Source organism: Pelodiscus sinensis, chromosome 13, assembly GCF_049634645.1.
Source record: "Pelodiscus sinensis isolate JC-2024 chromosome 13, ASM4963464v1, whole genome shotgun sequence".
In the NCBI taxonomy this organism is placed as follows: domain Eukaryota; kingdom Metazoa; phylum Chordata; order Testudines; family Trionychidae; genus Pelodiscus; species Pelodiscus sinensis.
The window spans coordinates 38,184,716-38,197,692 of NC_134723.1; the positions used below are offsets into that span (position 1 = coordinate 38,184,716).

The 12,977-nt window shown below is 42.8% G+C and overlaps 1 long non-coding RNA gene across 1 annotated transcript in view; it reads left to right on the forward strand.

Annotated features, from left to right (window-relative positions):
* The first annotated feature begins 685 nt into the window (after positions 1 to 685).
* The window catches only part of LOC142831300 (uncharacterized), a 152,618-nt gene continuing 140,326 nt past the window's right edge, over positions 686 to 12,977 (forward strand). The window contains exon 1 of the long non-coding RNA XR_012907023.1: positions 686 to 1,554. This is a non-coding gene — a long non-coding RNA (uncharacterized LOC142831300). The remainder of the gene's footprint in view (positions 1,555 to 12,977) is intronic.

Below are 12,977 nucleotides of genomic sequence, written 5' to 3' on the forward strand. Positions count from 1 at the left end.
CTTTGCCATCTGAGAGGCATGACTGTTTAAGTCAGGAAGACCCTCATCCTACCATAGAACTTGTCTCCATGCACTTCACAGACCTTAAGAAAACCTTTACCAGCAGCATAATGCAGTGTTCGACCTGTTTTGCTGGTGAGCAGATTGGGGGGGGGTAGGTATATGGAGTCAGTTCACCATCTCCACAGCTTAATTTGACCCTGGAAGTTTAATGGACCTGTTCAAGACCAACTAGGTACGTGTGAGAATCTGAGACCAGGAATTCTGACTCTCCATTTCTTGATCTTTAGGGTATTCAAGCTGTGTAGTGCCTTAGTCCCTACTACCAGCTTAGTTTTACTGAGTGTCACATTATGTGTCATATTCCAGCCTAGGAAATGTAAAATTCTAGTCCTGTGACTGTCCTTGCTTATATGAAATATTAACACATTGCTTTTATTGCTTTGCTTAGAAGAAAATATATGAACTAAAATTAAACAATTGAACAAGTGTTGTTTTCAAGGTCCCAAAGCTCCGAAGCTCCAGGCAGTACAGATGAGATCAATGTCTTTTCTAGTTTCTCTTCTAAATGTCTCTCACAATGGAAACTGGGAGTGATGTATATCACCATAACAACACCATAAACAATAGTTATATGCAGCAACATAAGTATAGCAACAGCCTTTTCTACACTGGCTACATTTCCCAAGAAGAACCGTGAACAAATCTAAGTACAGCTAGGTGTTCAAGTGGCTCTTTAAAGGACATGCCCTGTTGTACATTTGTGGGTATCAAATTTTAGTGTAATCAGATTGAGAGATGCTGAGCATGTTTTGTACACCAGCCAACTATCCAAGTCATTGGGATCATAGGTTTCTTGAGACCAGGTCCACAAAGATAGCTAATTGTCTAGATTCCTGTTCCAGGCTCCGTGACAATCTACTTCACTGCTGCTCTGTCACTGCCTATACTCACTCAGTGTTTTAATTGTCTAAGTTCCCAAGTGTGACGGGCCGCCGCGGACCCGCACTCCTGGGGGTCCGGCCGCCTGGGGGACTCGCGCGGTGGCAGGCGGAGCGCAGCGGCGCCGAGGCCGCGGCCGTGGCGGTAGTGGCGGAAGCCGGAATCTGCCTCCGCGGCTGCGCCGACGCGAGGCAGACAGCCCCCACCCTGGAGCGTCAGGGGGAGGGGCCGCGAGCGCCGCTCGGGACGCCGCCAACACGCCGGCCGCGTCAGCAAGGGGGCGGGGCCGGTGGCTGACGTCAGGGCCGACGGGGCAGTTTAAAACGCCCCACTGGCACAGGGAAGAGGGCTCTCCTCCTGGGGAGCAGGCGATAGGCCACATCCCAGGACGGACCAGGGACGCACCCGACCACGGCTGGTGGTGCAACCCCGCGCTCAGGGATCCCAGGCCAGCCCCCAGCATAGACGGGCCGCTAGCCCGGGCTCCAGTAGTGACCCGGACAGTACGCGACGCCCACGGAGGGAGCGGCTCAGCCGGGCGAGAAGACAGGGCGGACGATTGGCTCCCGGGCTCGACACGGACCAACACCCGACCCCTCCAACTGAGGCACGGTAAGCCGGGCCAATGGACGGATCGTCCGAGGGTGTGGGGTGAAGGGAGGAAGCAGCCCGGGGCGGAAGCCTTCTGGCACCCGTGGGTAGACGGGTTACGGCAGGAGTGACCCCCGTCTACCGCGTTGGGGCGCGAGCAAGCCCCGACGCTTAGGGCCCTGGGCTGGGACCCGGAGAGAGGGCGGGACCAGGTCCCCATCCACCAGAGGAGCATCCAGCTCCGAGCAACGCCGGTGTAGGTGGGCGACTGAGCCAAGCCCCGCACCCCCGGGAAGTAGGGTTGGGCTAAGGGGCGTGACCCCCCCGCAGGGACAGGTAACAATTACTGGGTCCGCAGACCCCCCCCTCCTTCCAGGGAGGGGGGTGATCTCACCCGATCGCCCTGGCTTCCGGCCAGGAGCCCGGCCGTGAGACAAACCAAAGGAGGCAAAGGGGTCCGCCGAACCCCCGTCTCGAACTGGGAGGGGGTGATCGCACCCCGAACCCCCCACACGAAGGCACTTAAGTTTCTGTATCTAGACACCTGCACATAGGGCTGTTGATGGGGATGGAGGGCAGTTGCCTGGGGCCTGGTGATTTAAATGGGCCTGGAGCTTCCTGGCCACTGCTGCTGTGGGAAGAGCCTTGGGCCCTTTAAATCATTGCTGGAGCTCCTCACAGTGTGGACTGGGTAGTACTGTAGGGCTGGCTGGGGAAGACTAGCCCACAGCCCCACCCCTTCTTCCTGAGGCCCCGCCCCCATCTTGCACAAGGCTGAACAATTCTGTCCACAGCCCTACATGGATTGCTTAATGTGATCCTCAACTAAGGGAAATAGGTGAAGGAGAATCTATGGCCTTCTCCAGAAGGCTTGTTTGGAATATGTGTATCATATCAGTCATCACTCAAAAGTCAGCCTTAAGGGGAGGCTGACTTAACTTTTAGCTCAGTAACTAGAGTATTTTTTTTTCTGGAACAGTAGGAGACTCATGTTCCAAAGTCAAGTTCTCGTTTGCTTAACAGGGCAGGATGGTCCCACCCCTCGAAATGCTCTGAGTATGTGGCTAAAAGAAACATTCACCATCATCTCCCCCTCTTCTGCCATCTTGCAAGTATGGTTTAGGGACATAAACTTCCTAACTCTAGGAGGCAGGTCGTGGCTGTGTATGACAAGCAGAGATAGACAGGCACCAATCTCTGTAACAGAGGCAGGATTCAGGACTCTTTCTCCCAGTAGCCAGACAGGAACCCCCTCCCTGTAACATCAATTTTTTGCTTGCCTGGAGCATACAGGGCACACAGAGCAGTAAAATCAGCATAGTCTTTGAAGCCTTGACAGGAGGCCCGGATATGCTGGCTGCTGTGACCCTGGATGGCTGTAAGCAGAGATACGCCAATCGCTGACCAAGAGGCTGCCAAGGAGTGCCCTTGACTGAAACCTATACTGATATGATCACACACACTCGTCCGGGGGGAGGAATCTCCTGCCCAATAAAGAATGTCCAGTACTCGTAATTTAGTTATCTCTCTTACAAGTGTAAATTAAGTTGAAACTCCCTTGTAAGAACTGGCGTCACAAAGACGGACCAACACAATTTTGCATCTTATATAAGAAAGAGGATTCGGGCGACTATGGGTATAAAGATGGGTCCAGCAGCACACTTACTCTGGGTTTCAATCTACCATCTATCTGCTGGTCGGGTTTGGTGATTGGCCTCCCGAGGTTCCACAGGGACGCCCACCCCATATTCGTCTTTCCTAGCAATTGAGGGACTGGCCCTGGCCTGATATGCTGAAGTCGAGAGGCACAGAAGGGGGTAAAAATTGTACCTGTATGTGTCCTTTGTCTTAAGTGTACACATAGACTTAGAGCTCTTTAAAGATTAAGCTGTGACTTGGTACCATTATTTCTATTTTCTATCTTTATTTTCTTTGTAACCACTTTTAAGATCCATATTTGCTAGCAGTTAAGAAATAGAGCAGTAGCCATTGTAACCATATGATTTATAAGCTTCTTTAATAAACCTGTAAGGCTGTGTCTAGACTTGCCAGTTTTTCCGGAAAATCAGCCGCTTTTCCGGAAAAACTTGCCAGCTGTCAAAACTGGCCGCTTGAATTTCTGCAAAAGCACTGACTTCCTACTGTAAGAAATCAGAGCTTTTTGAGGAAATACTATGCTGCTCCCGTTCGGCCAAAAGTCCTTTTGCGCAAAAGGGCCAGTGTAGACAGCTCAGCTTTGTTTTCTGCAAAAAAGCCCCAATCGCGAAAATGGCGATCGGGGCTTTTTTGCGGAAAAGCGTGTCAAGATTGGCACAGACGCTTTTCCGCAAAAAGTGCTTTTGTGGAAAAGCATCCGTGCCAATCTAGACGCTCTTTTCTGAAAATGCTTTTAACGGAAAACTTTTCTGTTAAAAGCATTTCTGGAAAATCATGCCAGTCTAGACATAGCCTAACTGTTTAAGCTTTAACCTGACTCCTTCAGTTGCTGTAACAGAACCAAGCACAATTTAAAAGAACTCCAGCTGGTCATAAGGGACAGATACAGGCAGAGCTGGGCATTTGGATCGTGTCGCTTCCAGAGGACAGATCCGTAGGGGCATTTCTTAGTCTTCCCTAGGCTGCCCGCTGCGAAGGGATCATGTATCCTAGCAGTCAAAATCTGAGGTGTAATAAGTTTTCCCTATAAACTCTGGGCTGTTGGCTGCCCACCGCGAGGGGACCTGATCCTAGCGGTCAAAGACATGGACGTTAAACTTCTCAGGGCACCCGTTGGTCTTCCCTAAGGCTGCCCTCTGCAACGGGACCTTGTGTCCCAGCAGTTGAAGACTCAGGTGTAACACACACACACACACACACACACACTGCCCTGACCATCGGCTGACACTCCCTTCCCCTTTGGTAACTCCTATTGGCTAGTTAAGGGGAACTGCCTTTCTGTAGCTTTTGTGGGTCCCATCCTTTCTCTCGCAATTTGTAGTACTGGGAGCTTAGGCAACAACTAGGTTTTGTGAACCCCGCTGTTCCTTGGAGTTTGTTTATTGCTATTACTACAAGTAGTCCCTTTGTGGATCTGGGCCTAGGTACCTCACGACTGGGCCTGTCACGACTGGAAGGTACATTATATGAGCTGGATTTTATCACAACTTTACTGCAATCACAATGAAGGAATAAATCATTGTCAGTGCTTTTGATGGATTGGCACATTAGTGAAATACCTGCGTCACTTTAAACATAGGAATAGTCCAAGGGGATTTCTCAGGTACTTAGGTTCCAGCACTAAAGCAGACATATAAGTCAACTGGATTACTTACAATCCCCCTTTAAAAAGTAAATGGAAGTACTCCCAGTTAAGGTGTTTAATTGTACTATAACTTAATTAACAGTATTAATAAAACCACCCCTAGGTAGTGCTGATTTGCTCCCAGATGACAGTTATGAAGCAGCACGAAGAGCGAGGTCCTGTAATTAATTCAAGGACACAATGAAATTCAGTCACTGGGGGTGTGATAGCAATGAAAGAATGTCCTTCAGAATTCCCTCTGTTTCCAGAGTGGCTGATGGAAAGAGAGACTCAGGGGGATTAGCAAAGGAGGCATTCAGAATTGTTTTGTATTTCTTTGAACAATGACAGGGAGGTTTAGGTGTTTGAGACACCACCATCAAAGCCCAAGTGACAGAGGACTTTCTCCCTCCTCAGAAAATCTGAGTTGACACATGTTCCCCCAAAGAAGGAAGAGATAAGCCAGAGGGCTCAACGTCTGTTGTGGCTCATACACAAGGCTGTGAACTGTAAATTTTCTATTGTAAATAAGAAAAAGTAAAGTTAATGAGAATCCCTACATTAGGGAGAGCAGTAATTGGACAGACTTGTCTTTTGGCAGTGGTGCAAAGCATCTGCCTCTCATTGAAATTCCTGGGAATTTGTGGGCTTTGCAAATGAGGCCATATATAGGAAAGGCCCTAATCTGTTCTGAGCATACCTCTCATGAATTTGGGGTGGGAGGGAGGAGGAGTGGGCCACTGCTGCAAAGAAAGGGAAGAAGAAATGAAATTAAAATAACCAATTAAGATTGTACCTGTTAGATGACAGCTTATTAGTGCTTGTTAATTATCTTGGTGTAGCAAGGATTGTCTCCTCTGAGTCTCTGCCCCTTCTTTGTAATACAAATCCATTGTGTATGCATGAGGTGGACTGAGAAGCTGTTGGATTGATAAAATTACAGCAGGCCCCTATGAATAATTTCCGCCCTTTTCCTGGTACAACAAAATATACATCAGGCTGAATGATGTGTTGACTTCATCCCTGACATATAGCTGCAGTGTGACCAAGTATCTGAGAGGTTTCTCAGATTCCCTAGATGTTTGGTGCCTGCTAGGTGTAGCTCTACAATGGCATTAGACGCATTGTCCACGAGAAACACTGTATCACACCCCAAGAAGCACTGCTGAGTTAGAAAACCAGGACTAACCATGTCATCCATTGCTGGACAGAGAATTGCATGACTAAGGGAAACTGTGCACTAATTTCTCAGTACTGTTAGCAATTCCTCTGTCACTTGAAAAAAGAATGGCAGCAGATGGAGATTTTGTGGAATTGCCGCAAGCTAAACTCTGTTACAAATGCTTAAAAACATCCCACCCTGTAGCCCAGGGCAATAATGTCACTAATGACCTTAGTATGGCTCTGCACATCAGAATCTATTAGCTCCTGGAAGGATCAAAGAAGCAAACTGTTTTTAAAGCAAACCACATTGCCAATTGAAAGTAAAGGAAAATTGCAGATGCTTAGCAGGTACACAGCATCTCAGAGTATTTAGCCCTTAAGTAGCTATGTAGTATATCGAATCATTCAAAGTGACATTGAGCTGTTTAGAAGCTATTAAAGACTGACCCTGAGTCTCCATTTCAATTTTTCCATTGGAGGGTACGGGAGGGGGCAAGAGAAGGCACATTTCACCCAGTTCTAATGCCCATTGTAAAATGACAGCCTTTTTATAACCCATTTTTGCCTTCACTTTGTCCTGGCAGCCAATGACAGCACAGTATACAAAGCAAGAGAGACTGAGATACTGTCTTGTTCGCAGTTGGTGTCTTAATGTGACATCCTCTTCTTAGCATGTGACATTTTCCTTCATTGAGGAAACCCGTTAGAAAGCACTTTCATTGCACGGCTTTCAATGACAGTAAATGATTTATTTTAATAAGAAAAACTACAAGGTACAAATTATTGTTGGAAACGATTATACCACATGACCACATTCCAGACTTCTCAGCAGCTGCTCAACACCTACATGATTACACCTTTTGTCATTTGTGTTTCAGGGGGGCTGAATGCCTAAAATTCCCATTCAGTTATGATCTACCACTTCTGATAATTGCCCTTATATTATTCTGGTGGGTTTTTTTATCACATATGTCTCTATTTCAAAAGCAAAACAAGAAAATAATATTTTCAGTTGCATATTGCTCTTGCAATCTCTCTGATTTAAGTCTGTGCCGGATTTGTCCCTGCATAAGTGCCTCTGATTTAGTGTCATTAGTATTGTGAAAATTTTACCATCATAAAAATAATGCTATAGTTGCTGAGGTACTTTCACTTCAAACTTCTATTTTCAATGACTTGTAATTATACTTTCCTCAAAGTTACTCTTTGAGATGAATTTTCACTTGCTTGGTCTCTACAGATTTGCTTTGGAAAGTTTGATAATACAAAACCAGCTGAATGTTTTTTTATGACACATGGATGTGGGAGTAAAATGTATTTTCAGCTGTTTAGAGCTGTTGGCATAGATAATGCAAACTGGTTTATTTTCAAGCACTAAGATCAGCATGAGAAATCCATACTTTGCCTTGTTGGAAGAAGCTGTTTGTTTTTTAAGTTACAGAAACCTGAGTGAAGTCTTTTCTTTGAGCTTGCAATTGTTAATTTCATAAGCTCCAGAAAGAGGCACCAAAAGAGACTGAGAACTTCCTTCTTTGTATTTTGAGGAGTGAAGTCTCATTTTTGCACCTCTAGCCAAGATTTCCAGAAGTGATTTAAATGTGGGTACATGACTAGCGACACCTAGGAAGGGGCTCGATTTTTAACAGTCGATGTCCATTTTTAGGTGCCATGTTGGACACCACAACTCTAAGGCACTGGTCACTATGGGAAGCTTCATCCATGTCTATGCCCTGTCAGAATGTTCAGTCTCCATTGAAATCCATGACAAAACTCATTGGCTTGAGTGGAGACCAAAATTCCATCAAAGGAGTCAAAGCATTTCTAGTAAGGAGGAGACAAACAGTGCTCCTTTCCTCCAATTCCAGCTTCAACCAAACCTGCAGGAGGATAAGGAAGACTGCAGAATCCTGTCTGAATGAAAGTCATCTTTGTAGGAGGGAGTTTAGCTGAAATAACTGGGTGAAAGCAACCATCATCATCTCTGCTTGCTTGCTGCTGTTCAGTTCTAGCTGAAAGTTGCTTTCTCTCTAAATCTGTCCCATCATACTCTAAAATCCATCCTTTTCTTCCTGTCTATGAGCTCACAGACACTATCCAAAATAGCTTTGCTTATCAAAAGTTATGGAACTGCTGACTCCTGGTTATACTGAACGGGACCTCAACAAACATTCTGTATTGTTCACTTCTTTGTACTGCAGTAGCTTCCACAGAACTTCATCAGAACTTGGGACCCATTCTTCTAGGTGCTACACAAAGATTTGAGAAGACAGGTTCTTTAATCCAGAAGTCTTGAAAGCCCAGGAGACATATAAGTGATTGACAAATATTAAAAGGCTAATAAATCAGACATATTTCTGATGTCTAGGGGAGGAAAAACAAAACACTGAGTACTTTGGAAAGCCTTACTACTTTCTCCATTGATGAAAAACTCCTGCAGTTAACTGTTAGCTGGCACTAATAAACATCACCTTTCAATGAGAAGCTACCAGTTGCTTTTTATAACGAATAGTCAAAGATTATAGAAGTAGCTTTTGAGAGGGCATTCTGTCATCCTGGTGTGTGTGTAAAATTTACAATTTAGATAAGAAGATTAAGTGCATGTATCAGAAATTCCTCAAGTCTACAGATGTTAAGAGAAGGACAAATTCCCCATTTTAATTCTGTTCCGCAGCAATAAAAGGCCTGATGTTGCTTTTAACCCCCAGTGGTACATATTTATTATGATAGACTCTTCCTTGGAATAAGAAGCATAGGTAGTTACATCAATAAAGCTGGGAATTGAATGCAAGCCTAGTATAGAATATGGTGAATCAATTCTCTATACAGATACTCTAAAAACAAAAGTTATTTGTACTACTTATGGTGGGGCAAGACGTTAAGTTATAGTTTGATCCAGAATTCTATGAACACAGTGACTAGCCTTTCTAGCTATCGATATAACACTAGACTTGTGGGAATCACTATTCTTTTAAAAAGGGTCCTGTCTTCAAATCTAAGCTATGTGATCAAATTATATTTTAAATGTCTTGCTTGCCAATATATATCTTCAGTCAGCAAAAAATAATAGCTTAATCATATTTTTAATTTCCCTCTTAGCTTACCTACGCATATTTCTTCCAAGCAAACTACAATTTGAATATTCTGGTCACTAGAGAGAAAATATGATCTTCAACCAACTCATTATAACACGGCAAGACGCCAGATACTGACAGAATCTTAAATCATTCTACATTACTTGTTCTAGAATATGCTTCAGGATTCATTGCAGAAATTGCATACTCAGTGCTTAAATTAGTATGCAGTGCCTCCCTAGACTGTTCAACGGCTTAATTAACTTGTGCTTGTAAGAGTTAGACTGATCCATTTACCTTCTCCTTTTTCATACATTTTGCTAAAACACTGGTTACTTGCTGAGATGGAGAAAAATGAGAACAGGGAATTCATAGTCATGAGCAACTTGGGTTTAGTGTATGAGTGTTGATGCTGGTTGTAGCCTATGGTACACTAGATGATTTGATAGTCCCTTCCAACCTTATTCTATGACTCTTCCAGCACTTTAGGCAGTTTTCTAGTCTTTTTAGTAAGTAAACTATTTCTAAACATGAGGGCAAGAAAACACATGATGGTATTCTGGAGTATAACAATTTTTACAGCATGAGTTTGGGAGGGCTTCATTACTCAAATGAGGTGATTCCTGTATACAGACAAAGATGGGTAGAAGCTGAGATTTTTTTCAGACATATTACCTTTTTAAAAATTTTCCCAATCTTGGGAAAACTTAATCCAGGAAAACTTGCTGTGAACTCAGTGGGCATTCTTCTGAAGCAGGACTGGACCACAAAAGTGATCACGTATTTTATGAGAAGGAAACACTCAGCTCCTCAAAGGGACAGACCTTAAATAACGTTAGGAGTCAATTCAGAATATCTGCCTAATTCATAGAGTTTCTGAGAGCCCTTTGCAAACATAAAAATCAGGAGTGATGCAGGTATATTAGACCTGGGAACAAGCCGAAAGATTTATGCATGTGCCCCCTGCAAATATGTTTATCTTCTGTATAGGAGAATGAATGAACTTGGTTCCAGTACATTGTGCATGTCAAAGTTATGGAAAGAATTTGCATTTTATGTTCCAAATCTCTCAAGTTTTCATTATTGAAGAATGTTTTAAGCAAAAAGATTCTTTCTGATCTCCATACATCCATTCTTTCTGATCTTTGCTTTGTTTTTTAATTTGTAAATAATTAGTGGATGTAAATGTTGACTTAATCGGGATAATGCGTACTTAGACCATAATCCAGCCATATTTGGTTTTGGATTTTATCTTTTATCTTTGGATAGAAGCACAAGACAGTTGTTTATATTAAATGTATCTTACATAGCAAGACGTAGAGGACAATAAGCAAAAGCATCGACATTATCTAAAATAAATGATCGAGTTTATCACTCAAACTGACATCTGTAGCTTAACTCTTAGCTGGTTGCTTGCATCTCTGTCTTTAATAATCCATGCTGTCTTTATTGCTATCATTTTCCCAAAGATAGAGTCTCTGCAACTAACAGACTCAGAATGATCTCATAATAATCATTTCTACTACTTCCTAGATGTTACACTTTTAGGATGGAAGTCACAGTGGAGGGTCAGTGGGTGTTAGTAGGATAACTATGAAGAAATAAATAAGTGGAATGGCAAAGATTTAAAACTAAAGAATAGAAAATGAACAAGATATCTGTTTCAGTGGATCCTACCAGTCTAAGGTTATGTCTACACTGCACAACACACATGGCTAACCCATGTCAGCTGACCTGGACTTGGGCTAGGGGGGATGTTTTCAATTGTAGTGTACCTCTGAAATTTCTACCCTACAGTGTCCAAGAGCCTTATCTCAGGCCAGCCCTCAATGTCTACACCATAAACAGACTGTTAGCCCCACCAACCTGTGTCTTTCATTGCAAAGCCGACATATCTCAGGGTCCAATCTTGTGCACAACTCTGCCGATGTTAGGTCTCTCATTGTCTTCAATGGATACTGGATTGGTCCCCCTGAAATTTCAAGAAAACAAGATGCTTTGGATTCTTTTCCTAGAGAAATGGCAGTTGCTATCCTAGGTGAGACCAGTATTTTGTCTCAAGATGGGTAGTATCAGCTGCTTCAAAGGAAGGTGCATACAAGCAACCCTGCAGCAGACCCTTATGTACAACATGTTCCCATGGATTTTCTTCTGACACTTGAATAGCTAGTAGTTGGTTTATGACCTACAATATTAGGGCTTGATTGTTTTCTAAATAAAATGGAGGGATTTCTGCTAGGTGAGCAGGAAAGATGTGCAGAGAAAGCATTGCGACTAAGACCAAAATAGGCAACCCTATTGAATAGATTAGGCCATCATTACTGTAATAACAGAGTGAAACAGCTTCATCATAACATTACTGCTGTCTTTACTATGCATTTCCAACATGATCCACAGAAATTGAATTTGGGACATAAGATCTGAAGTAACGGTATGAGTTCGCTGTGAATAACTGGCTACCTAGGCAAATCTGACTGTGAAAGAAGATGGATGATGCCTGGTTAAATTGGAAACTCTGTAATTCGCAGAATAACTCAGTCAGAATGACTAAAAAGCAGGAAACCTTAAAGCAAGGCTGAAAACATGCCCGCCCCCCCAAAAAAAGATGAACAACAAAGATTTTAGAATAGAAACCATGGAATGTCTGGCCGTTAGTCGGATGATTCATCACCAAGCTTTAATGCTGTGAATGGTTTATTAATGCACACAGTAGAGATGGAAGCTAATATGGAGGGGAAAAAAACCACAGGAGAATAAATCTAAAAAGTGATGTGTTTTTGAATATATCTGAAGCACCATAACAATATCAGTAAATCCTCCAAATAAAGTATGCCATGTAATTCGGCCAAAAATAAAACTTGCCCCAGCACCAAGTATGAGGTATGAGAAGAAATTGCTCTTGAAGGTATTCCATTCCTCCAGGGGATATTGATTTCAAATACTTCTGCAGATTGTATTGTGTGTTGTTCCTGATCCTTGCATAATAAATGGAATTATCTTCTTCAACTAGTGATTATCTAATTAGCATTTTGCAATTTCGGTCGCACTGCGGTTGTGCTAAAATGGTGAAGCACTGTTAAATGATTTACATAGAAATTGCATCAATATGTTTACATATCTCCTATTTAAACCACATGCAGTTCAGGATGGAATGTTGCAAAGAAAATGACTAGACCATTTTATTTTAGAAACTATATTTAGCTATCTTAAAGGTGGCTCTTCATATGTCATAATTCTACAATAAAAGTTAAAAATGACTATGTAGGATTCAATATCCATTAAAAGAGAATTGCATTTTCCCCTTTCATATGATTTATGTCTAGATGTTGTTTGCATTTCGTACATAAGGTGCATTCAGAGTGGATTTACAAAATGATGAATTTACACTTCAGAGTGCTGCGAGGTAAAAAAGTTGAGTGTTGCCAATCAACCACTAAATGTGCTAATTTGGTGTAATTTTAAGAAGAAAACAGCACTTTTTATTTCCTGAGTGTGCGTGTCAGCACAATAGAGAGAGCATAAGTATACAGTGAAGAACTTCAAAAAGATCTAACCAAATGAAGGGATTGGGAAACAAAATCACAAATGAAATGTAATGTTGATGAATGTAGAGTAATGAACATTGGAAAGAATAATCCCAACTATACATACAATATGATGGAGACTAATTTAGCTACAACCACTCCAAGAAAGATCTTGGAGTCATTGTGGATAGTTCATGGAAAACATCCACTCAATGGGGAGTGGCTGTCAAAAAAGCAAACAGAATGTTAGGACTATATCATTGCCTTTATAAAAAACCATGGTATACCCACACCTTGAATACTGCATACAGATGTGGTCACCTCATCTCAAAAAAGATATATTGGTATTGGAAAAGGTTCAGAAAAGGGCAACAAAATGATTAGAGGTTTGGAACAGGTCTCAAA